The following is a 23,377-nucleotide window of genomic DNA, read 5'->3' as shown; positions in this document are numbered from 1 at the left end:
TAACAAAAGATAAAAAACATATTTTAAAGTATTTTTTTCTGTATATTACTCTGGAATTCTTTTCCTAATTTTTCTCTTCAAACAAGCCCTTTTTCTGAAAAAATATTCAGTGCTGATAATCTTCATATTATGTTCTTAAGAGTGTACATGACCCTAAAATATCCCTCTGAATTATACTGTATTCCTGCTTTAATGTAACTTTGATTTCAAATTTCACTCTATTTATATCATCCAGTTTTCATATTTTTGTATTTGACTTGGAGTTACTTTCTTGTCAAGCTCAAATTCAATCCTAAATGAAAACATTATAGCACCAGATTGTTGTCTTCATGAATGTAATTTCTAATTTAAGTAGGTATATTATTCATTAATAACTTGCAACATATACTATTAAATTTATGAATTTATAAAATGAAAAAAAAAAAGTATGGAAATTTAGAAAACAATTTAATCCAAGGGTATTTCATGAACATGAGGCAGCACACCTGCTTGTCTAGGCATTCAGTAGTTATTGTACATTATTGAGCTTCAGGAAAAAAATCACAAAACCAAATGAAAGGAGAAATCATATAAAAGAAGAGCAAAATTCCAAGGAAATTGTTTTGAATTTCATATTCTCTGAACTGACTATGTAACTCTTTCCTGTGTATCTCACTGGAAAATTTTATGTACCTCTCTATGAGACATTAAAATGGAATTGTAGGTATCCACATCTAAGAGATTGTCCTGAAAACAGCTACTAGAATGTGCAGTCATTACCTAGCCACAAAATCTTGGTATTCTGAAAACACCTATGATTTTGATTTATATTTTTCTCAGGAATCTAAATGTTCTTTTACTTCAAATACCAATCAGAAAAAAGTTCTGGAACAGATTCAAGCCTCAAATGTATTCAGAAATAAAACCTTGCCTTGGGCACCTAATGCCCTAATGCACCTAATTTGGCAGACATTCTCAGAATACACTTAACAAACAGAGCTTTAGACAAAATACTGCTGTGTTTAAATGTGATTAATTTTCTTATTAAGTAGTTATCTGAAGGCAGATAGAGGTCTGCTTTCTAGTTCTGACTGAGTAATACTGAGTCCCTTTATTTCATTAGATAATTTGTTATTTGTACAGTACACTGTGGAAGTCCCAACCAAAAGTGCTCAATTTTCTTCATGAATCCTATGGGTAGTTAGAAGCACAACCTATGATTTAATCTTTCTGTTTTAGTTTAACTGCATAAAATAAGCCTTCCATGTTTACAACTGCAACTCCACTGTCTTTTACTGCCTCATCACTTTCTTTCCCCTCCATTTCCAAAATTAATGTGCATAGCATATTGTATTTTTTAGTTTTGTTTAACTTTTCACATTGAAAAGTTAAGTCTAAAATAATTATCTGAATTTTCATTCTGCTAAAAAGAAATGAAGAGGTACATGAGGAATGTAAATTATCTATTGATTTAGGAAGGATAGACTGCCGCATAGTGATTGTATTCCTTCCATAAATTATAAAATGAAACTAAATAACTATTAAAACAGAAACTCCTAGACTTTTAACCTAGTAACATGAATCCTACCCATTTCATTCAAAATAAAAACATACTTATGGTATGTATTTGCAAAATTTATAATTAATTGATATGTGAAGTTCTGGGCTTACCCTGGCCAGTAATAAGCTTCACACAGCTCTTTGCTCACTCTCCACACAGCTGGATTAGGAAGAGAAAAAAGTAAAAATGAGAAAACTTGTGGATAGGTGAATGAGGGAAAAGCTATATACTCAAGCAAACAAACCAAGGAATTAATTCACCACTTCCATAAGCAGGAAGGTGTTTGGTAATCTTCAGGAAAGAGGGCCCTATCACACACCATAAATCACAAAAAACGAAACAAAACAAAACAAAAAACCAAAAAACCAAAAACCTAGAAACAACAAAAAATCCCCCCCAAAAAAGCTCAGGAAATCAAACCAAGCCAACCAAACCAAAAAACCCAAAAAAACCCAAAAAAAAAAAAAAACCCCAAAAAAAACCAACCAAACAAAAAAAAAAACCAAACAAAAAAAACCCAAAACAAAACAAAGCCACCAAAAAATCCAAACCAAAATAAAATAACTAAACAAAAAACCCAACAACAACAAAAAAGAAATCATGAGCTTTCATCCATAGATTGCAAATTTTCAAGATTATAACTGTTTAAAAATATTAACTTCTTATGCCATTTCTGAAAATTTTGTGGTTTTGTTTACTGTTTTTGTTGGGTTGACCTTGTCTGGATGCCAGATCCCCACCCAGCTGTTCTCTCACTCAACAAGACAGGGAGGAAAAAATCGGGTGAAAACTTATTGGCCAAGAGAAAAAGACACTAAGACCACTTGCCGAGAACACTAGGGTAAAACAGACTCACCTTGAAAGAAAAAAAAATAGAGTTTAATGCCAACTAAATTATACTTGGACGGTGACAGACAAAGAAATTACAACAGCATTGCCTCAACTTTACTCATTTACCTCCACCTCCCCTGCTTTGAGAGGCCCAGAGGGGACAGGAGTGGATGGTTGTTGTCAGTTCATAACTGTTACTCTTTGCCACTCCTTTCTTCTCAAAACTTCACCCTTCTCCAGTGAAGAGATGTTTCCATGAGCACCAGTTCTGCAGGATAAAGAGATTCTGAAGATTAAGTCTCTCAATGGACATAGCTCTTGCCAGAAGAACTCAGTCCTTTGTGGCCCTCCATGGACTGCAGCCTACTTCAAGAAATACCTGTGTGATCCACCATGGTGCTGTCTAATGAGCTTTAGAGAAAGCTCTGGTAGAGAACCTAGAGCATCTCCTCCTCCTCCTTCTTCTCTGACCTTGATGTTCACAAGGCTGCTCCTAATTTATTTTCTTCATGCCTCACTGCTTATGGGCAACATTTTGCCCATTTCTTAGTAAGTCTTCCCATCAAGACCCATGACTGCAGGATTCAGCTATTCACTGTGGTCAGTCTGCTGGAGCCAACTGGAACGGTATCCAACACAGGGCAACCACAGCCTCTTCTCAGTGTCCACTTTTGCTACCAAAACCTTGCCCCCTACATCCCATACAACTGTACATCACTACACTTTAATTAGATCAGTTCTGAAAGCAAGAGCAAAGGCTCAATGTAAATTGACCATTCTGATCAGAGAAACTAATTTGCAATATGTAAAATAAATAAGAATACAACAGACAACAATATTTGAAGGCTTACAGATGTGAGAGACTGTTATTTGTGAAAAAGGACACAATGGAGTTTTCAATCAATAGTTCCCTATTTTTTTTGATCCATTTAATAGGAGTGACAAAAATAAAGTAGGATAAAGTTCAAAACAAAAAAATCCGATCTTGATATAGTGAAAATAGCTTTCAAGTATTTTCCTTTGCACAGTGGAAATTATATTTTTCTTCTTTAGAAATTGCATAAAGTGGATGATGACTTTTTGAAGTTACTAATTTCTCTAAATGATACCTTGTTCTCAAATCCTCTGTGATAGAGGCCAATCAAAATAGTATCCAAAGGGCATCTACATAGGAAAGCAGCAGAAAGAGTTGTATAAAGAATTTGTGTTCTTTACAAATAGCAAGCATAAGATGCTTGTAGATGGTACAGTAAAAGAAATAGCAGTGACTGAAAATAGGTGGAAGAACAGATATGTGTTAAATAGTCAAGTGGTAATTCAAAATAGATTTTATGGTTTTGGGTATCTAGTGACACACGCATACACATCTAGTGCCATCACTATCAAAGTGTATCTGAGTGACATTGGCAGATATGGCACAGAGTCTGAGACACCTTAAAATACTTATTTAGGAGCAGCACCAGGAACTGAGCAAGATATCCCAGGACACTACAAATGGCACTAGACACCACTGCATAAATAAATAAACTGGGCATATTCACTCAATACGTACATGTTCAGGAAACAGGATTTGCTTGTTAAATACTACTGCTTGTGGAAAAACATTCTGGGTTTTGTGGAAAATGCATTATTTTCTTCCACCCTATTGTAGGATAAGCCTATATTAAAGCTCTCCATACCCCTGTACTACTAAAATACTACCTGTGTCCTGTCTTCAGAGATGTGGGAGGCATGTGCAGGACCACTAAACATTTGGGTATTGTAGTAGTGGGTGCTGCTGCCTATAATATGTCCCCACCAAGCCTTTCCTGAAGAAAAGCAAGTTGAGTTAATCTTTAGGCAATACACTCAGACCCTCACTCAACACTCACCGCAGCTGGCTTAGCAATAGAGGCAAGAAAGGCTCTTTTTGCAGGGTTTTATTCCAGCAAAGGATATCACATGTGGCTGAAGGGGACCCAGGGAAGGAAAGAGACCAGCCACCTGGAGAGGACAGCTTAAGCAGGGGGAGGGGTGGGGGACAGAGGTAAGGGCAGGACAGAGGGGTTTGGTCTCCAGGGGAAGGTAGGTGGCCACCAGGGATACCAGTCTAGTGAGGGGACTGGGAAAGGACAAACCAGGGGAAGTTGGCACAGAAGTCCATTTGGGAGTCTATTTTTCCCCCCAGGAGGACTAACTCTATGGTAAGTAGTTACGGCTGTTGCCAGGGCGGAGAACTTGGGAATTGACCGAGGTGGGAGAGTTCATGGATTGCTACAGACCTCTGTTTGTATGATACAACCAAATATGGGGTGTGGAGGGAAGGAAGGGGACAAAGGAATAGTAGAATATTATGAGATTAATTGTTGAAAGATGTTCAGTATTGAAGGGTGTTCAGAAAAGTGTTTATTAACATTTTTTAAGTGTCTAGGGTTGTGTTTTATTTATAGGATTGCTGTTAGAAATCCTGGTGTATGGTTCATTGATTGGCAGATAATTTTATGTCATGATGGGGAGATGAATAAGCTTCATCTGTTCTAATTTGAGTTAAAACAAGTGACTTGAGATGCCTTTTCCTGCAATAAACATGGCAACAATAGACTTGGTAGTCCTAACTCAGGCAAAACCAATTTAATTTAATTTAATTAATTCAAATAGAAGGTTATTATGTACTTTGGACTAGAATTATTTTAATATAATCTTTAAACTTTCAAAAGAAGAAAATCAAGACAAATAATTACATTTAAACAAAGGTATTAGGTAAGGTCTGATACTAAGACTATTGAAATTAGTAGAAATAATCATACTGTTTTCAGCATCATTTTGTATGAACTATAATTACATATACTGAGATTTTTTTTTTTTTTAATCTTATTTCATGCCTGGGTGGAGGTCATAAAAGAATAATGATCTTAACAAGCTGTGAAGTAAAACCACCAGATTTTCTACAGGCAAATACTACATATAGAGTCTACACAAGAACAATTTCCTAGCAACAATTTTGAATTTTTTTAAATGTACTACAATTCAGTTTTATCTATATAAATCTTCTTCTAATTACATTTTTTTCTGATGTCACACAGTCCTTGCAATTGACACTAAAATTAGGGTTACACAAACAAACAAACTAAAATTCACAACAGCAAAAACTACCAAAAGTAATTCCTGTGGTTTTTTTTTGTTTGTTTTCAAGTCACATATTAGCATTTTTGTTTTACTACTTAAATCCCAAGTAGGGGAGTAAATTATCAATCTGAGTGTGGTATTTATGTAATTTTAATTCTTCTATTTACATCTTATCTACACATCTACTCAATTGCACTCTCCCTTTCTGTCACAAAACACAAAATTTGAAATATGACTCTTCCCTAAACGTAAAAAAAATCTGGCATTTCTAGGCTATGTCTTTTTGAAGATATTTCCAAAAAAATAAAAAGAGAGAGAGAAAAATAAATTGAAAACTTTATCTTAACAGTTGTCAAACAGGCAGCCAATAGTCTTAATTCCTTTTTTAATAATTATGGGGCAGATAGCCACTTGTTACAAATTCTAATTATATTGATCAGTGTTTGAGAAGCACTGCTGTGTTTTTATAAGAAATGAAATTTTTTCTGGGTGTCATTACTTTTATTCTAAGTAGCAATGAAATTTAAACAGCTGAATTTATGTTTCATACTTCCTTTCGATCTCTCTATTCAGACATTTAGGAACTTTTCATATTTTAGTGCTTTATATATCTTGTAGAGCTTTCAATATTATTTAAGCACATCACAATATGTATTTGCACTATGTGTTGATTCTCCCCAAGAATTTACCAATTCAATATGAATATATTAAAAAAAATACCATGACAAAGATGTCTTTAAAACCAGTAATCATATAAACCCTCATCTTCCCCCCCAGCAACTTAGGGGTTAATCAAACATCTTGGAAAATATAACTTAATTTTTTGCACTAGCAAGGGTAATTCTGTTTAACTGAGATAATTCTGCTTTACAAGCACAGAAATCATGGACTGCATCCCAGTTCTGAGTTATGTGAAACTGTGAGGGAAAATGGTGATTTGTTGTGATCAGTGTGATTAGACTGACAGTAGGTATCTATTTTCTATAAGGATTCTCCATAGCAGGTTTTCTGAAGCTCTCCAAGGGGAGGAGAGGGTAGAGAACAGAAGGGGATGGAAGGGGAGGGAAGGGGAGAGGAAGAAAGGAAACTTTGGTAAGTTATGAAAGGGTCTGCAGACCAGAGTCAGCTGAGAAAGTGAAAAAGATTGTAGACAGAGGTAATACTTTTGAGACACGAGTCTTTAACGGATCAAAATTTCCTGAGGGAAAACACTGATATGAAATTTTTGAAAAATTCTAAAGGTCCAATCCCCCCAAAAAAACCCTGAAAACTCACCATCCAAATCAACCAAGCCAACCAACCTTGAAGAAAGAAGCAAGCAAACAAAACCCAGACAGAAAAGAGCAATTCAGTAACATCAGGGATCAGTGGTGTACAAGCAGGGCACAACTGTGAGCATGCCAATATTTGTGGCCCCATTGCAGTGTGCAAATGTGCATGGCACCACTGTGAGCAGAGCTGCAGAGCTGCAGAGTTGCAGAGCTGCAGAGCAGCAGCGTGTGAGTGTGCAGTACCCCTCTGGGAGGGTGTGAAAGGCACTGCTGCAAGTGTGCAGTTCGCTGTCAAGGTGTGTGAGCTTTCAGGGCAGTGTATGAGTGTGCAGGACACTGCTGTGAGTGTAATGGAAGGTCTGCGATGTCCAGAGCTGCAGCTGGTGGTGCCACAGATGAGATCCTCTGGGCAATGATAGAGGGACAAACAAATGAAGTGAGTGTCATCCTGCAAGTTTGCTATTAGCCACCAGGCAGGATGACTACAAATTATTCTTTAAGGAATGAAGGGACAGCTCTGTGTAAGTCACCTTTTTCCTTGTGGGGAAATTCAACTTTACAGGTGTTAACCACACAGTGCAAACAGATCCAGGAGATTCCTACAACATCGGTGTGAAAATTTTTAATACAGATTGCCAATTTAGTACAGGGAGCCAAATTGGAGACGTGCACTCTGTAATTTGTGGCTTGCTCCCAGAGAGGGTCTCATGGGAATGGTAGTTGGTGGACAGTAACCACACAGTCATCAAATCTCTGGTGCCTTGCCTGCACCCAACTTCTCCTGAGATGGACCAGGCACAGGTGATTACAGCAGGAAAATCAGCAGCTTTTATTAATCTGTGCATGACAAAGAGACTCTGGGTCCCTCCCTCAGGATGCCACGCCAGCTCCTGGCCAGCTGCCATCTCTGGGAACTGGCCTGATACTGGCAGCTGTCCCACCATCTAGCACACTGGACCAGCGTGTGCAAAGCCTGGAGCCCCTGCTCTGAAGCAGGAGGGCTGCTTCTTTGCTCCTGAGGGCATGGGATTACAGCTGGTGAGGTGAGGGGAGAGGCTGGGTAGTTAACAGGGGTTGTACATGGCAGGGATATGGCTCTCTGCCCCTGCTGCTGGCACCAGCTCTCCGAATTCATTAACAACTTAAAAATGAGTACACCTATGAAATATTTAATTTGTAATCCTCAAAACATCATGGTGTAAATTCAAATTTTTGTGCACACTAGAAACAGTTCCTTTTATGATTTTAACCAATAGTACCACTCAATATTTCTAAAACTCATTCTGGATGCATTCAAGGGAGTACTGTCCCTCTGCAATTGCTGCCCTCTAGCCAGCAAAATATGTAGATGGCTGTGTTTCTCACCAAAGCATAATTAAATTAATGACATACTCTATTTTTCTCAGTAAACAGCAGCTGCTACAGAAATCATATTTTGTTGGTTCACATGATAACATGATTTTCTGCAGTTTATATTCACAATGCAGGAAACTATCACTTATTACCAAAATGACTGCAAGTGATGTAGTTACCATCAGTCATACATTCCAAAATTGCTGCAGCTTTAACAACTGTTATTTGAAATCTTAAAATTCATTTTAATGCTACATCTCAGGTTTTCCGTGGTATGAAATGTTCCTTTCTGCTTCAATGCTGTTAATCCAAGAAATGTACTGGATCCCAGCAGCATCCTCATGATGGTGAGCAATAAGTCTTGTAAGAACCATGTGGGGAGAAAGAATAAAGTGACTGCAGCAGCCACTTCTGCCTGAAATCACAGAAGCCGCACTCCTGAACAGTTAGCAGAAATCAGCTAATGCACTGATCTACATATATCTGCTACAACCAGCTTGCTGCTTTAAAAATGCAGCCAACAGGACAAGCATAGATCTTTACAAATATTTCACACATGTTTCATATGCAGAGCTAGATTACCCCCACTTTACTGTTGGCTCTGCATTTGTGCAGCAGCCCTGCTGGTCTCCCAGAGGACACAAAAGAAGGAGCTGTAATCTGCTGGTATTTTGGCAGCTGATAGTAACAGCATGTTCAAACGCAGTAAAAAATTCCCATTCCTTATATAAAACCACTGATCCAAGGGGACAACAGTGGGTAAAATGTTGCCGATTTGTGTAGGTGCATCATACTAATTTACTTTTTATTCTTTGAGAATCAAAAACTTTCAGTTGCCAAAGGCAATAAATAGGACATGACAGACCAGTGAGTTGGGCAAATGCTGTGCTTATTTTTTAAGTACACTCTGTCAAATTCTAAGAATTGATGAGTCATCTATGATTATGATAAAGTTTAATGTTAATAAAAAACCTGATCAACAGCTACATTCTTTCTTTTTCCCTATAGTTTAGCAAGGCAGTGTTCCAAGACATTTCTTTCGACAGTGCAAAATTGCAAAAATTATAAGATATAGGCCAGTATACAAAGTGAACCTTAAAGGTCTCAGTGGTTATTTTATTTTTGTTGCATTTTTGCCATTTTTAAAAATTTATTTGGGCAATTTACTTTGTATAAGAAACTTTCCACAAAATTGCAATACTTGCTGCTTTAGATATTTGTGTTTTTTTAAAATTTGTTCTGGGTTCTGCATCATGGTGACCTTTCCTCTCATCCAGTCAATTACTCACAGATTCAAGATTTTATGTTTGCTGGGGTGTGTAGATCTGTGAAGACTACAGGCACAGCTTTCTTTCTGGAGTCCTTTATGACTGGAATGATATTTGTGATTTGGCAGCAAATTTAAGAGCTTCCAAGTGTGTACAAATAAGCAATAATAATATATTGTCAGTATTTAATATCTATTCCTAATACTGATTTTTTTTGCAGCTCTGCATATAAAAATATATATGAGTCTGCTGTAAGATTTTGAAGCCGTTTCCTTCCTTTGTGGCAGCAGCTCTCTGGCTAAAGAGAGCAGGCACGGACTTTCCCAGGAGTCATCCTGGGAAAGGCTGTGAGAAGATCAAAGAATGACAAATAATTCTTACCTTCACTTTCTGCACCTGTTGTTGTGAACATGTGGAATTTGTTATGGAGATTTGTTTACCAAAGGGTGATTTCTTAATTAGCCAATGGTATTTGGACTGGAGAACCAATTAGGTCCACCTGTATTGTAACTGTCTGTAAAAGCAATGGGTTTCCTTAATAAATATAGTATAATAAGGTGATTGATCAGACTTCTGTGAATCACAGAGTCATTGCTAATTATTACCTAGATGGGTGCCTATGATGACATTCCTTTTTTGTCAGAATTTAATGGTCCATAGTATTAAAACTCAACTTCTTTCATTTTCAAACTCATTCTTGTTTGATTTCTGAAGCTCTGTGTAGAAAGTCTGTCAACAGCAATAAGGCAGTAGGTAGGAAGCACTTTTTTTATGTTGTTTCTTCTTGTTTATTCCACTTTCATAGCACTTGGAAGAGTACCATTACCTTAAGATGTCATACTTCTGTCTTTCAGAGCCAGTTAAAATACTTATAATGTAGCTGGGTGTGGTGATTGAGAACTTGTACTCTCTTCCATGTTATTTACAGTGCCCTTGTACCCCTTGATAGACTGTGTTTAGCAGCAAGCACAAACCAACCATAATACAAAGATTTACGTGTTGCTGCCAGATTTTTTTAAAAAATTACTAAAATGTCAAGATTTTCAAGCTTTTTGCTTTTTCTAGCTTTCAGACACTTCTGTACTCACAGAAAAACATCACAGCAAAGCTATTGTTATTTGTTGTAATCCTTTGTTGTAGCAAGTGCAGTTATGAAGCTTCATGTCTAGCAGCGAAAGTTTTTCAGAATATTTTTTTCCTTTGAATGACATTTCATCAACTGTTGCTATGATGTGACTGGTTTTTTAAGTATAAAATAAAGAAATGCAATTGTAAGTCTTATTTTTTTTTTCATTTGATTTTGAGGTTGTTCTCTGATATTTTTTGGATACACCAAAAAATATGACACCTAACAAGGAGATAGGTATCCCTTTCAGTGATGCAGACTGAGTATCAGTTATTATTTTTTAGTTAATGTAACATTTTCTAAGCATGAGTGATGGCTGTGGTGCACTCACTCTACAGATGGTCTGTTAAGTTATTACTTTAAGCAGTTGGCCAGAAGGTAGTGTGGCTGGAATACAGTTGGCAGACTTTTCTACTTATCAAATAAGTAATATGAATATTTATGTGGTACATGCTATATATATGCGCATATATATATATGTAACAGTAGCAAAACTTATTTAACTTCACAGAAACTTTAAGTATGTATCTTCCTTCTTTTCTGTGTCTTATGTTTCAGTAGACTATAAATACTGAAATGTTAAACAAATGCTACTTTTCATAGCATTTGCTCTTACCAGCAAGATATTATCTTATGTACCTAAGAATTCTCTTAGCATCCTTATACACTTTTTATAAAGCATTGATTAGGTACGTATAATGAAATTACTAGCACTGATAATTTCAGCAGTAATTTAAAAGTGGTCTTGATTGATGAATTCCCAAGGATATTATCTGTAACAGATGATTTGATTTGATTAGTTGCATCTTGCTTCTTTTAAATTATGTGAATATCAAGTAGTTGAAAACAACCCAGCTCCCTAGTCATATGATTTTTTTCTGTTCTTCTAAGAAAACCAAGTGTTTAGTATAGAATACAGAAAAATTCTGGGCAGAGGAATTTGCCAAACATCACCATGAAGCTCCTGCACTGGCCCCTCTCCTATTTGAACTGCCTTATTCCTTTAAAGTTTTACAATATATGAGCAGATGTGAGAAAATGGGCCATTTCTTTTTCCTAGCAGTCATGTAAAGATATCAGACGTGCTATTTTTCAAGAAAAAGACAACAATTTACATAATTTCTTAAAGATGTGATACAATTGATAGCACTGAGAGTAATTTAATGGATTGAGAAGGATAGTCATGGATCTAATGTTTTTCTTTGATGGCAATGTACCAAAATAAAAAAAATAAAGAAAAAACCCAAAAACAAACAAACAAACAAAAACCCACAAAAAAAAACCCCAAAACCCTACAACTACAAAATTCCATAAAACCCACACCACCAAAAATATTACCAGGCACTGGAATACAATCATCTTCACTGCTAGTTGTTAAAATGGCTTCAAGTATGCTTTTGACCTTTGATGACAATCAGTCTCTCCAAAGATTTCTAGGCATGGTCCATGAATTATGATCACAGCCAGGCATCATTTCCCATAAGACAATTTAAATTTGCCCACCTGATTTAGAGAGTAAATGTGTTTATATTACTACAGCTTGGGCTGTTCTTTGTCATCTATCAAGTTATATGTTTAATTTATTTTGGAGATATATTTAATGTGAAAAAATAGGAGTAAAACTATATACATAAACCTTAGAAGATAAACATCACTATAAAATGCTGCAATAGGTGTAAAAAGAAAAAGGGCATATACTCCCTTTTAAAGCTGGACATAGATAAATGAGACACTGGGATAGAAAAAGTGCATATGCAAAGACTAGATGAAATTCTTCAGAGATAATAGAGGCAAAATAGATGAAACTTGGGGCTAAAAGTAATGAAAAAGTCAAGGTGTTTGTGAAGAACTTTCACAGTGAAATGAAAAACTGAAAAGCATAGAGTTTACAAAAATACCACAAGAACAAATGCAAAAAAACCCAGTCGTAATAGGCATAAAAATATGTCAAGAATTTCATGTCATCAACAGAACTCACTAATTGGATACATGTGAAAAGAGAAGCACTAATTGTAATAGCTAGGAAAAAAAACAAACAGAATTTTCTAATGTCTCTGTGTCTGAAAGAAAACTCTTAAACAAGACTCAGCACTCCAAAAGTTCATTTCTCCAGCAGCTAATTATACAAATATAACCCCTCTTTTGCTAAGGGAGAAATTACTTGAGGAGCAGATTAGCATTATCATTTCTGAAGCCTTTGTTCAGGCAAGAGATTCAACAGAAGATACATTTACTGACAATTTTAGCAGATAGAAGAAGGAAATAAAAAAACAAGCAATCTATCCTTATGTAGCAAAAGGATAAAGGATAAAAAAGGGATAAAGTAAACCTTCCATTAAGGTATAAGAAAGGCAGGGCAAGGGGAGATGTGTCCACAAGTTCAAATAGATTTCAAAAGAAGAAGACCTTTAGATTGAGGCTAAAGAAGTAAAGCAATAAACTAAAATCTGTCTAAAATCTAAGATAAAAGGGAAATAATATTGATGGCTAAAATACTAACACAGAGAATAGTAGAACAAATTAATGTGAAAGAAAAAAGTAGGTCATACTACAACTGAAGTTTGAATTCATATGTTCTTTCTTTTGCCAAGAAGAACCTTTTACAATATTAGAGGATGCATACCTTACCCTGGAACTTGAAAAATGTGTTGTAAAAATTAATGTTCAAATTTGACTATGGCATATGGGATACTATAAGGAACAGAGTTTTTAAACCAGAAGTTTAATAAACATTTTTTCCTTTTCATTCTATCTTTCACATGCAAAGATTTAAAAATAGTAAATAGTATGGCAAAGTTCCCATGCAATTTTACATATGTCAACACAACAATAAAAACTAACATGGTAAGCACTTCAGTATCAATGTCATATCAAAAGATAAAAACAGATTTTCAGTTCTAGAGCCCAGAAAAAAAAAAATTAAAATTACTTTCAAAGAGTGGTTTGCAGAAAATGCTTTCAGCTGCTGGCAATATAAATAGGAACTTTCAATACCAGAACTACTTCTAATAAAATACCTGTATAAATAATATACAAAATTGTGTCATAAAATCTTTTCTTTCTCTTAAAATAGTTTTTAAAGTACTCAAGAAATTTTTTTCAACTTTGAATTTGTTAAAGACATGAACATAAGGGGTTTAAGTTTACCTTAGTATATAACAAGATTAAGAATATATTGACACATACCAAATCAAAGGTGAAGAAAAAATATTCCTCATTTTACTTACAGGTAATAATTAGAAAAAGTAGGTAAAGATTCTCTGATAAAAATTCTGTATTTTTCCTAAATTATTATTTTTATTCTCCTGGACTTGTTACTAGAAGATCACCAAGCTAGGGAAAAGTAGCTGTACAATGTTTCTTGACTTTTTCTTAGTCATGTGAGCTTCCAGAATAGGGGAATTTTGTCTGATATGCGAGTTTTTCCTGTCACAAATATAGGTGATAATGAACTTCATATGGGCACCATTAAATAAAATACTTCATGGTCTAATCTTTAGCCCAGAGAAGAGGCAGCACAGTAGAGCTCCCACCCACATGAACACACTCCTTTTCTCTCCTTCTCCAGGGTTACCTTCATGCTACCTTCTGGAACAGTCCCATGCCTTTGCTAACATCAGTGTGAGTGTTGCCTCAGAGAATGCCTATACCCAGGAACATACTAGTATTTAAACTCGAGAAATGACAGCATAAACAAGAGTGTCCCATGAAGTAGTTTTGGACAGGCTTGATATTTAGTTCTTCCCCCATTTCTCTTTTGGGCTGCTTCAGCTGCCTCTTTTCAAAATCTGTCTATAGAGGGAGCTAAGTGTTAACATTAGGGATGAGAGGAAATTGTTGCCATTTGGTATCAGGGGCACCAAGTCTTTCATTACTCATCTTATCTGCTGAAATACACAGCCACCTACAGAAGTGGTCACTGCTTTCATCCAGTCTACTTCTATTTATTGTACTTAGGTTTCCTGTGCATCACCTTCTTGATTCGATAGCAGGGGGAACAGTACTCTTACTATCCCTGGATTTCCTGAAGTTAGTCTGGTAGAAGGCTACAGAAACTGTATAGGTATGATAACTTTGCAGAGAAAGACAGAATGTAAACCTCTATAGTGCATACTACCAAAATTGCTAGTTAACAAAGAAAACATTTCTTGCAAGTTGAGGATACAGTAATAAGTATGAGATATATGAAGAAGTTTAGCAATACTGCACATTTAAATCTGAAAAGAAAAAAATCACAAAAGATGAAATAATAAGCAAATAAGACAATGCATAGAAAAAGTGCTTTTTAAACCATGTTTGCATATTAAAAGTCAAGAAGTAGAAATGTACAAGTGTTTACATAGGTATATACAGGAATGAGGAAGGATGAAAAGATTTTTGAGACTTTAGTAATAGAACAAAACACATAATGCATAAAATGATGCTGCACTACATAACCTGTTTATTGAAAAAAAAAGGGAAAAAATAATTGCAAAGACAAGTATGACTAGCAGTCTCATTAGATTCAAGCGAGTAACCTTTGATTTTTTTCCCTTTTATCTTGGCGGAGTTCCAGGTTAAATTACCATCTACAGAAGTAGCAAGATTCAATATTGTTTCTCAGCAGTATCTCTTGCATAGCAGCTTCTTGAACTCAAAGTCAGATTTTATATCTGAGAATTATTTTCCAGGACATGCACCATGAAGTACAAAAAGATAGTAACCATGAAGTACAAAAAGATAGTAAATAACCACAGGCCACATGTTTCTTAGGCATAGAGAAGCAAAAGCAAAGTGACTGGTTTAGTAAATTTCCTAGGAAAAAAACTACTTTTGGAGCAACCATTTGGGAATGTAGCTAGGCTTCCTGGACACTAACTGTGAAATGGTTTCATAAAAGTGGATAATTATCACCAAAAAAAATAAACCAAAACCAAAACTTCTGAAAATATTCAAAAGTGTACTTTTTAAAATTCTTAATTAAAGGAAGAAAAAGATAAATTTGGGGTTTTTTTCACTCAAAAACTTTTTCAGATCAGCATAACTGGATATGCCTGGGAAGTTATAAAAGATCTCAAGATAAAGGTTTTTGACAATAAATATTTTATATATATGTATATATACACAAACACAGAAGTGGTAAAAATGCTAGCACTTATAAATGGGGCTTAGAGTCATGGTCAGCCCCCTGAAATCATTGGCTCAATGTAAAACATCTGGCATAAAAGAAACTGACAAAATGTTTTGGATCATCAGGAATGCAAGGTGAATACAATAGAGGTCATCATCTTGCTGCCGTATAAAACCTTGTTGTGTTGACATCTTAAAAATTACACAGTTCTGCAGTTTGAGCTGAGAGAAGATACAGTAGAATAAGAAAAGGTGCAGAGAATAAAAACCAGAAAGATATAGGAGATTGAGCATCAACTTAGAGCATGAAATATGAAAACACTTAGGATACACTTTAGAGAAGAGACAGACAAGGAAGTTACTTAAGCTTTAAAAATTCATGAATGTAGCAAATAAAATAACACTACATTTTAAACTTAAAACAGAAAATACTCCTTTGCAAAACAGGCAATGAATTTCTGAGAGACTGCTGTCTTAGTAGGCAATACCAGTAGATTTGAAATGGTATTAAACAGATTAATCAACAACAGGATATCAGCAAATAACAGAGAGAGCAGCAAGGGATGCACCATCTTAGAACCCTAGTAAAACTAGTACAGTAGATTTGGGGAGATGGTAAGGGTCTGAAGGAAACAGCTAAGCTCTTCTGCCTTCTTTGCATGGCCTGTCCTGCTGCTATTCTTGTAGACAAAATACTGGGCTGACTGAACTGCTGTTTCCCTTCCAACTGGCCTTGAAGGTCTCAGGCACCTGACCAATGAGGGGCAAAGGATCCCATCACAGGAGAGGAAAAGGTAATGGCACACAGACCACATCCATAAAACCAAGCAGTTACATGTCCTCATGGAAGCTGGACCAGAACTGTTGCTGAATGGCAAAACAAAGAAATACACCAGTGGTCAAGGACCCTTAGCAATTGTTTGGTTCTAGTGAGGATTGACTGACTCATGTTCTATTTTGCTGAAGACTCCATTAAAAGATAGTTATACTGACACAGCAAGCCAAGTATTAAAATTTGACCTGATCTGTGGAGTGTCCAGATGATTAGGAACTGTAAGCTAAACTGTGCCATAAAATTCTCTGCTACACTACTTATAAAATTATAGTACACTGATTCTGTTTATAAAAATCTATCATATTCTGATCATAAGATTCTATAGTATGCTAATCAGAAAAATCTGTTTAAAAAAATAATTTAACTGCAACTGCAGATTAGTGCTGTTATAATTCTGCCAGGGATGCCCAAAAGAACCTATCTGTCCCTATAGCACTGAGTGACAAGTGTCAATGTTTTTAACACAAATGATCTTAATCTTACCTTCAGGAACTAGTGAAGTAAATGGAATTAAATAAATGAGTACAACAATGAAGACTGACATATATTTATTTTCATTCTCTATAGCTATTTGTATGTATTATAAGTATTTTGGATGGAGAACAAACAGATTAAAAATTGCATCCAACTATTAAAAAACCTGTTAATGGTCTTTGTAGGGTTGTGTTGGGTTTTGGGTGGGGTTTGTTTGTTTGTTTGGTTGGTTTGGTTTTTTTTTAAGAAACAAGGAAACTATGTAGAAAGATATGGTAGTATTGTCACTGATTGTAAAATAAGAGAAAAAATAAGGACCATAAAGCAGGATGGAAAAAATACAGCAATCATGCATAGGACATTCTGTAGATTGGCTGTTTTTATTTATGGAATATATTATTGATTAAGAACAAGAAGAAGATTCTGAAAATTGTAGCAGAATCCCAGAATCTGTGAAAAGTCTGTGGTTCTGTGAAATTTGAATCAATAAAAGCAATTTGTGTTATTTAAATCTAAAGATGACTTTGCAAAACTCAGGAAATACAATTATGCTGCATGAATAGCACCAAGACTGATACCAAAACTTCAGTTACAGAGGAATAGATAGTGTAGATGTCACCAAGCTGAATTTTGCCCTTTATGTGCTTGAGAAAAGGTGGTGCCACCTAGAGGAACTTTGAGACACACTTGAGAAATGGATCCATGCAAGGCTCATGAAGTTTCAAGTGCAAGTAAAGGGAATATCTCTTGCCAGGACTTGCTGCCTCTACTTCTCACCATGCAGCCCCAGATACAGTCAGTCATCTCTGCAACTGGCTCACATCCAGCTTGCTGCTCCAGAGCCTTTCTGGGCCTTGAGGTTATTCCCAACTTGTCTGTCCTTACCCTTCACTAGAACAGAATGATTCAAGTTGGAAATTGCCTACACTGGTCTATTCCAACTGACCACTACAGGAACGACCAAAGGTTAAATTGTATTATTAAGGGCATTATCCAAATGCTTCTTAAACACAATTAGGCACGGAACATCAACCACCTCCTCTAGGAAGCATGTTCCCGTGTTTAGCTATTGTTTCAGTAAAGAAATGCTACCTTATATTGTCTCAACCTACCGTGTTGCAGCTTTGAGCCATTGCCCCACATCCTATCACTGAATCTCAGTGACAGGGATCAGCACCTCCCTTATCACTTCACCTCCTCTGGAATCTATGGAAATCAATGAGGTCACCTCTCAGTTTTTTGCTTCTTTCCCAGGGGCAGAACTTTGTACTTGTCCTTTTTGAATTTCATGAGATTCCCACTGGCCCATTCCTCTAGCCTGTTAAAGTCACTTTGAATTGCTTCCTTTTGGTCCAGCATCTCTGCTGCATGCCTCACACTTTGGTGCCACCAATGAACTCGATTGACAGTTCAGTGTCACCTCCTCCAGATCACTGGTGAAGATGTTAAACAGGACATGTCCCAGTACAGACCCCTGCAGTTCTCTTCTTGATACCAGCCTCCAGGCAGAGCATGACCCATTATCCACAACAGGTTTTTACCTGTCTAGTTGTCTGCCTATTCAGACTGTAGTGTATCAAATAAAAGAAACAGGGGGAAAAGCTCACTAGGGTCAAGATAAAATTATATTCTCTACTCTCCTTTTATACACTGAATATTTTTTTGCCTGAGTAATGAGGCTGGATTTTTATATTCTCCTACAAGCTGGTGCTATGTAAATCCAAAGCAAAGTAATCAAGAGATGTTTTCAAAATACATTTCAGATTTTCATAATGTTTCATTAAAAAATGCGTGAAATTGGAACTTGTAAATTGCAAGTTGAAAGGCATATATAATAAAATGAAACTGACTACACTTAGCAAAGCAGTGCAGAAGAAAAAAAAATAATTCATAGTAATACAAGACTCATTGCTGACTTTTTTTTTGCAAATAACTAAGGACGCAAATCCAATTAGCCATCAAGGTTGCCTCTACACAGAATATACTGTGCTCATTTATTTTGACAAGTGAGTTTTTACTTTAATTACTTACGATATAATTGTAAATTGTGCTAATAAATCAGGGATGTGTATCTTACAAAAGCAAAACTTCAAAGTAGTATGAGCTCTCACTGCAGCTTTCTTCTATTAAAACTACTCGGTAAAAAGCAATAAACAACTGGATTACAGACACATGAAATGAGACTTCACAGCTACTCCAGAGAAGAAAGGTCACACTCAGAAGTTTTGTATGATTTCAAAGTGAGAAACAAATGACAATATGTAGAATATGTACTAAGAAGACAAAACAGTAAACAGACAGTAGTGGGAACAGCCTGATAAACCCTGGGGTGGGTTGGTGGGGGTGGGAATCACAGCCCTTTGTGTCACAGGGTGATGGCAGCACATCTGCTGCCCTTCCCTCTTGTACCCCCAAAAGAAGTGGATAGGGCAGGGCATGTGACATTTTGTCACATGACATAGTTCATTGCCCTGACTAGATCACCTCTCTGCCTTCCTGGATTTCCTTTATGGAAAACAGAACCCACCAGAGGTCAAATCTTGCCTAAAATATTTACCTGGATCCAGCTTTGCCATAGTAATTCCATTTGGGTTTTGCCTTTTTCCTTTATATGTTCTCTGTATTTTTCACACATATATTTGTAACTCGGTCACCTATTGTACTGTCAGCTACTTTTCCCAGTACTTTTCCATGGCCTTTCTCTAGGCAGAAAGACAACATTCCAGAGCTCCAAGCCCCAGTGGGTGCAAGGCCCTTCCGTTATCTTGGCTCTTTCTGGGAACCCAGGTCGAGAAAAAATCTTTGAGATACATTCTCATGGACAAAGTACAGCTGGGGCTGAAGGGTGCTCCAGAGAAAGAGCTTGACCTGAGGGGGAATTGCATCACCACTTGTCCTCCTAATTGGTGCTTTTTGTCAATTATGCTAATTTCCTAAAACCTATAAATGTGTACGTATCCCTGTAGGGGTGGGCTTTTGTGGATATCTTTCCATAACTGCTCCTGAAGGCCTTCATTAAATATCCTCTTTTATATTACCTCCTTAATAAAATTATCTTGAATTTCATTTCCAGGTTGGGCAAAAGGCAACAATAGAACTAATTGCAGGCACTGGGAAATGGTTTGAAATAGACAATAAGAAATGTGTTTTCAGTCCACCCTTCCTTTCAAACTCTCCATGTCCGAGATGCATTTTAAGTGTCAATTCCATAGAATCATAAAATAATAGAATGGTAAGGAGTGGCAATGAACCATGAAGATCAACCCATTTTTCCATAGGAAGGGAGGCCTCCCACTACGCTTTGAACACTTCTAGGCTTGGGGCATCCACAACCTCTTTGGGCAATCTGTGCCAGTGTCTCACCATCTCCACAGTAAAGAATTTCTTCCTGATATCTAATCTAAACCTATTAAGTTTGAAAACATCCCTCTTGTCTTGACATCATATGCACTTTGAAAACCTCCCTCTCCAGACTTTTTGTGGGCCACATTAGGTACTAGAAGGCTGCTATAAGGTCACTTTAAAGCCTTTTCCTCTCCAGCTTAAATAAGCCCCAATTCTCTCAGCCTTTGCTAACAGGAGAGATGTTCCGGCCCCATGATCAACTCAGTGACTCTCCTGTGAGCTCATTCTACGAGATCCATATCTTTCTTGTGCTGGAGTCCCCAGATCTGGATGTGATGCTCCAGATTAGACTAGGAGAATCGTCTTCCTTGACCTGCTGGGCACAACTTTTGATGCAGCCCAGGAAGTGGTTGGCTCACTGGGTTGCATACACACATTTTTTGAGTCATGTTCAGGTTCTCATCCATTAATGCCTTCAAGTCATCCTCCCCAAGGCTGTTCTCAATCAATTCTCTGCCCAGTCTGTATTTGTGCTTGGAATTGCCACCACCCAGGCACAGTACTTTGCACTTGGCCTTGTTGAAATTCATGAGGTTCACACAGGCCAACTTTCAAACCTTTCAAGATCCCTCTGGAACTTTTTTTAGTTTAGCTTACAAATGATATTTTTTTAATTAGATTATTTAAATTTAATTTGGTGGATTAATATAGCTATCACAGTCATGCTAAGCAAAAACAGAAAAGCCAGGTATTTTGACCCATAGTTCTCACAAACCTACAATTCATACCTAGCAGAAATAGTTTCTGAGGTGTTTCCCCTTTGCATTCCATAGAGTAATAGATAATTAGTAACCATGACGTGACCTCCTAATAAACTGGATGCTTCTTTTTCTCATTTTGTTCTTGCTCACAATTTATCTTATCTGGGTCTAAAATATATTAGAGCAGCAGAACTGCAAAGAAACATTCTGTGAATGGCAGATACTTCTCAATAAAGTCAAACTCTTATAGGTAAATGTGACAAAAATTACAAACCTGTGCTGGGAAGAAGGCAGAAACAGAGAAGCCTCAGTGGAGTCCTTAGCATTTAACTAAGCAGCCAAAGGGAAATGACACTGAAAAGCATACACTTGCTGATGCATTGGTCTCAGAAAACATTGAATAATACCAGTAATTTACAAAGAGGGGTTGCTTCCAAGGAAAGCAAATCGTATGCAGAAAAAATAGAAGAAAAAAAAAAAGAAGAAGAAAAGGGGGATTACTACAGTGGTAGTTGCAATAACTGAGTAGGGGTTTTCTGCTACAAATAAAGCAACAGTGAAAATAGTATCTCCAGTACAATGTAAAACCAAGTAATCCTAGCTGTGGAAACTTGCTGCCTTCAAAGAACAGATGGAATTGGTGGATAAGCATTTATCTTGCCTGCACTAGGTTTCTCTGAACTTTTCACAAAGTCCAGCATAGGAGCTGGCAAGTATGTGTTTACCATTATGAAAATGAGACCAACAATCCTGATTATCTGCAGATTAAATTGTAGCTTAATCCCTAGTTCTATTTTGAACTAACTTTCCATGAAAAACTTGGCAGGACTGAGTTTAATTGAAAGTATCATTCATTTAAGCCAACCAAATAAAATTCTACGTGATTTGGGGGATAGGAATTTGTAAATTTGGGTCTTGGATTTGGTAGTTCAGTAGAACAAACATAGCCATTATGCTTTTATATGAAATCTGAAATATTAAGTATGTAAGGGATCTTCTATCATCTCAAAAATGCAACTCCTAATTCAACCTCAAATACTGTATATCTTTTAGCTGTTGAGTTCTCTACAAGGCCATAGTTGATTGCTGTGAATCCAGACATCAACATATAATCATGACATAACAGGTGATAGTGTATGAATATTTTGTAGTATTTATGCTATCTTATCACTATTAATGACAACAGACATTAAGCTAGGAGTGGACAAAAGAAGTCATAAAAAATATGTGCAAGTAAAATCTCTTTAAGAAAAGAAATCTTGAGGAGCAGGTAATGATCCCCAAAATAATATACACAGATGAGAGAATTTCCTTCTCTTTGGGGGAAGGGACAGAAGTATTGGCATGAGATAGGAAAGAGAGGTAATAAAGGATGCATCCCAGCTTCTGTTCCAGTTTCCCTGTCAAAGAGCACAAACACCTTGATCTTGATGACTAAGAATGAACATGAATCACAGCCATCAGTGTTGACAAAAAAATTACTTCCATGGTTTTATTTATTTATATCTAGTTTAGGACAAATTTGCTAAGTAATAATTGTTCCGTCTATGTGCTGATGACACTTGTTAGTGATTAAGTAGCAAACAGTCATGTGTATTGTTAATGACTATCAGTCTAGCAAAAGATTGCTTTCAAGTTTGAAAGAGCTTGATTTAGCAAACCTTTAATCTCTGCCCTCAGAACAATTTTCAGTTCCCTAACTGATGTCTAAATCTATAAACTGAGCTGCAACAAACCCAATTGGCCTTTGTTTTTATTTTAACTATGTGCTCTAATGGTCAGTGGGAGAAAATTTACGGTTACTATGCAACCTCTGCTAAGGCAGCACATAGCAACGAGGTTTCTGATCCATTCATCATCAGCACACATGCTCATCTCACAAATAGCCTACAAACAGCTTGCATGATTTTAACTAGTAAACAATCTAACACCATATTAAACTTTTCATTGTTTAGAACATTATGCATTTTAAAGAGCAATTCATAATCTCATGAGGATCTATATTTTCAGACTGACTTCATGAGCCTTGTAAAGAGTGCACTTTAGCATGAGTGTCCTCACTTTGGCTAAGATAGATTCAATTTCCTTCCTAGTTACTCATACAGTGCTGTGATTCAGATTTTGTATGAGAAAAATATTGATAATGCAGTGACACTTTGTTGTCCCTACGTGGAGCTTACTGTAAGTCAAGGACTTTCCAGGGTTCCATGCTCTGCCAGTGAGCAGGTGAACAAGAAACCATGAAGGAACAAAGCCAGGACAACTGATGTGAACTGGCCTAAAGGAAATTCCATACTGTACAACACTTCGGCCAGTATATAAACTGGGGAGGAGTTGTCTGGGAGGCACTGATCACTGC

The sequence above is a fragment of the Lonchura striata genome, chromosome 2 (assembly GCF_046129695.1).
Source record: "Lonchura striata isolate bLonStr1 chromosome 2, bLonStr1.mat, whole genome shotgun sequence".
NCBI lineage: Eukaryota > Metazoa > Chordata > Aves > Passeriformes > Estrildidae > Lonchura > Lonchura striata.
Note: the sequence above shows the minus strand (reverse complement) of the source record.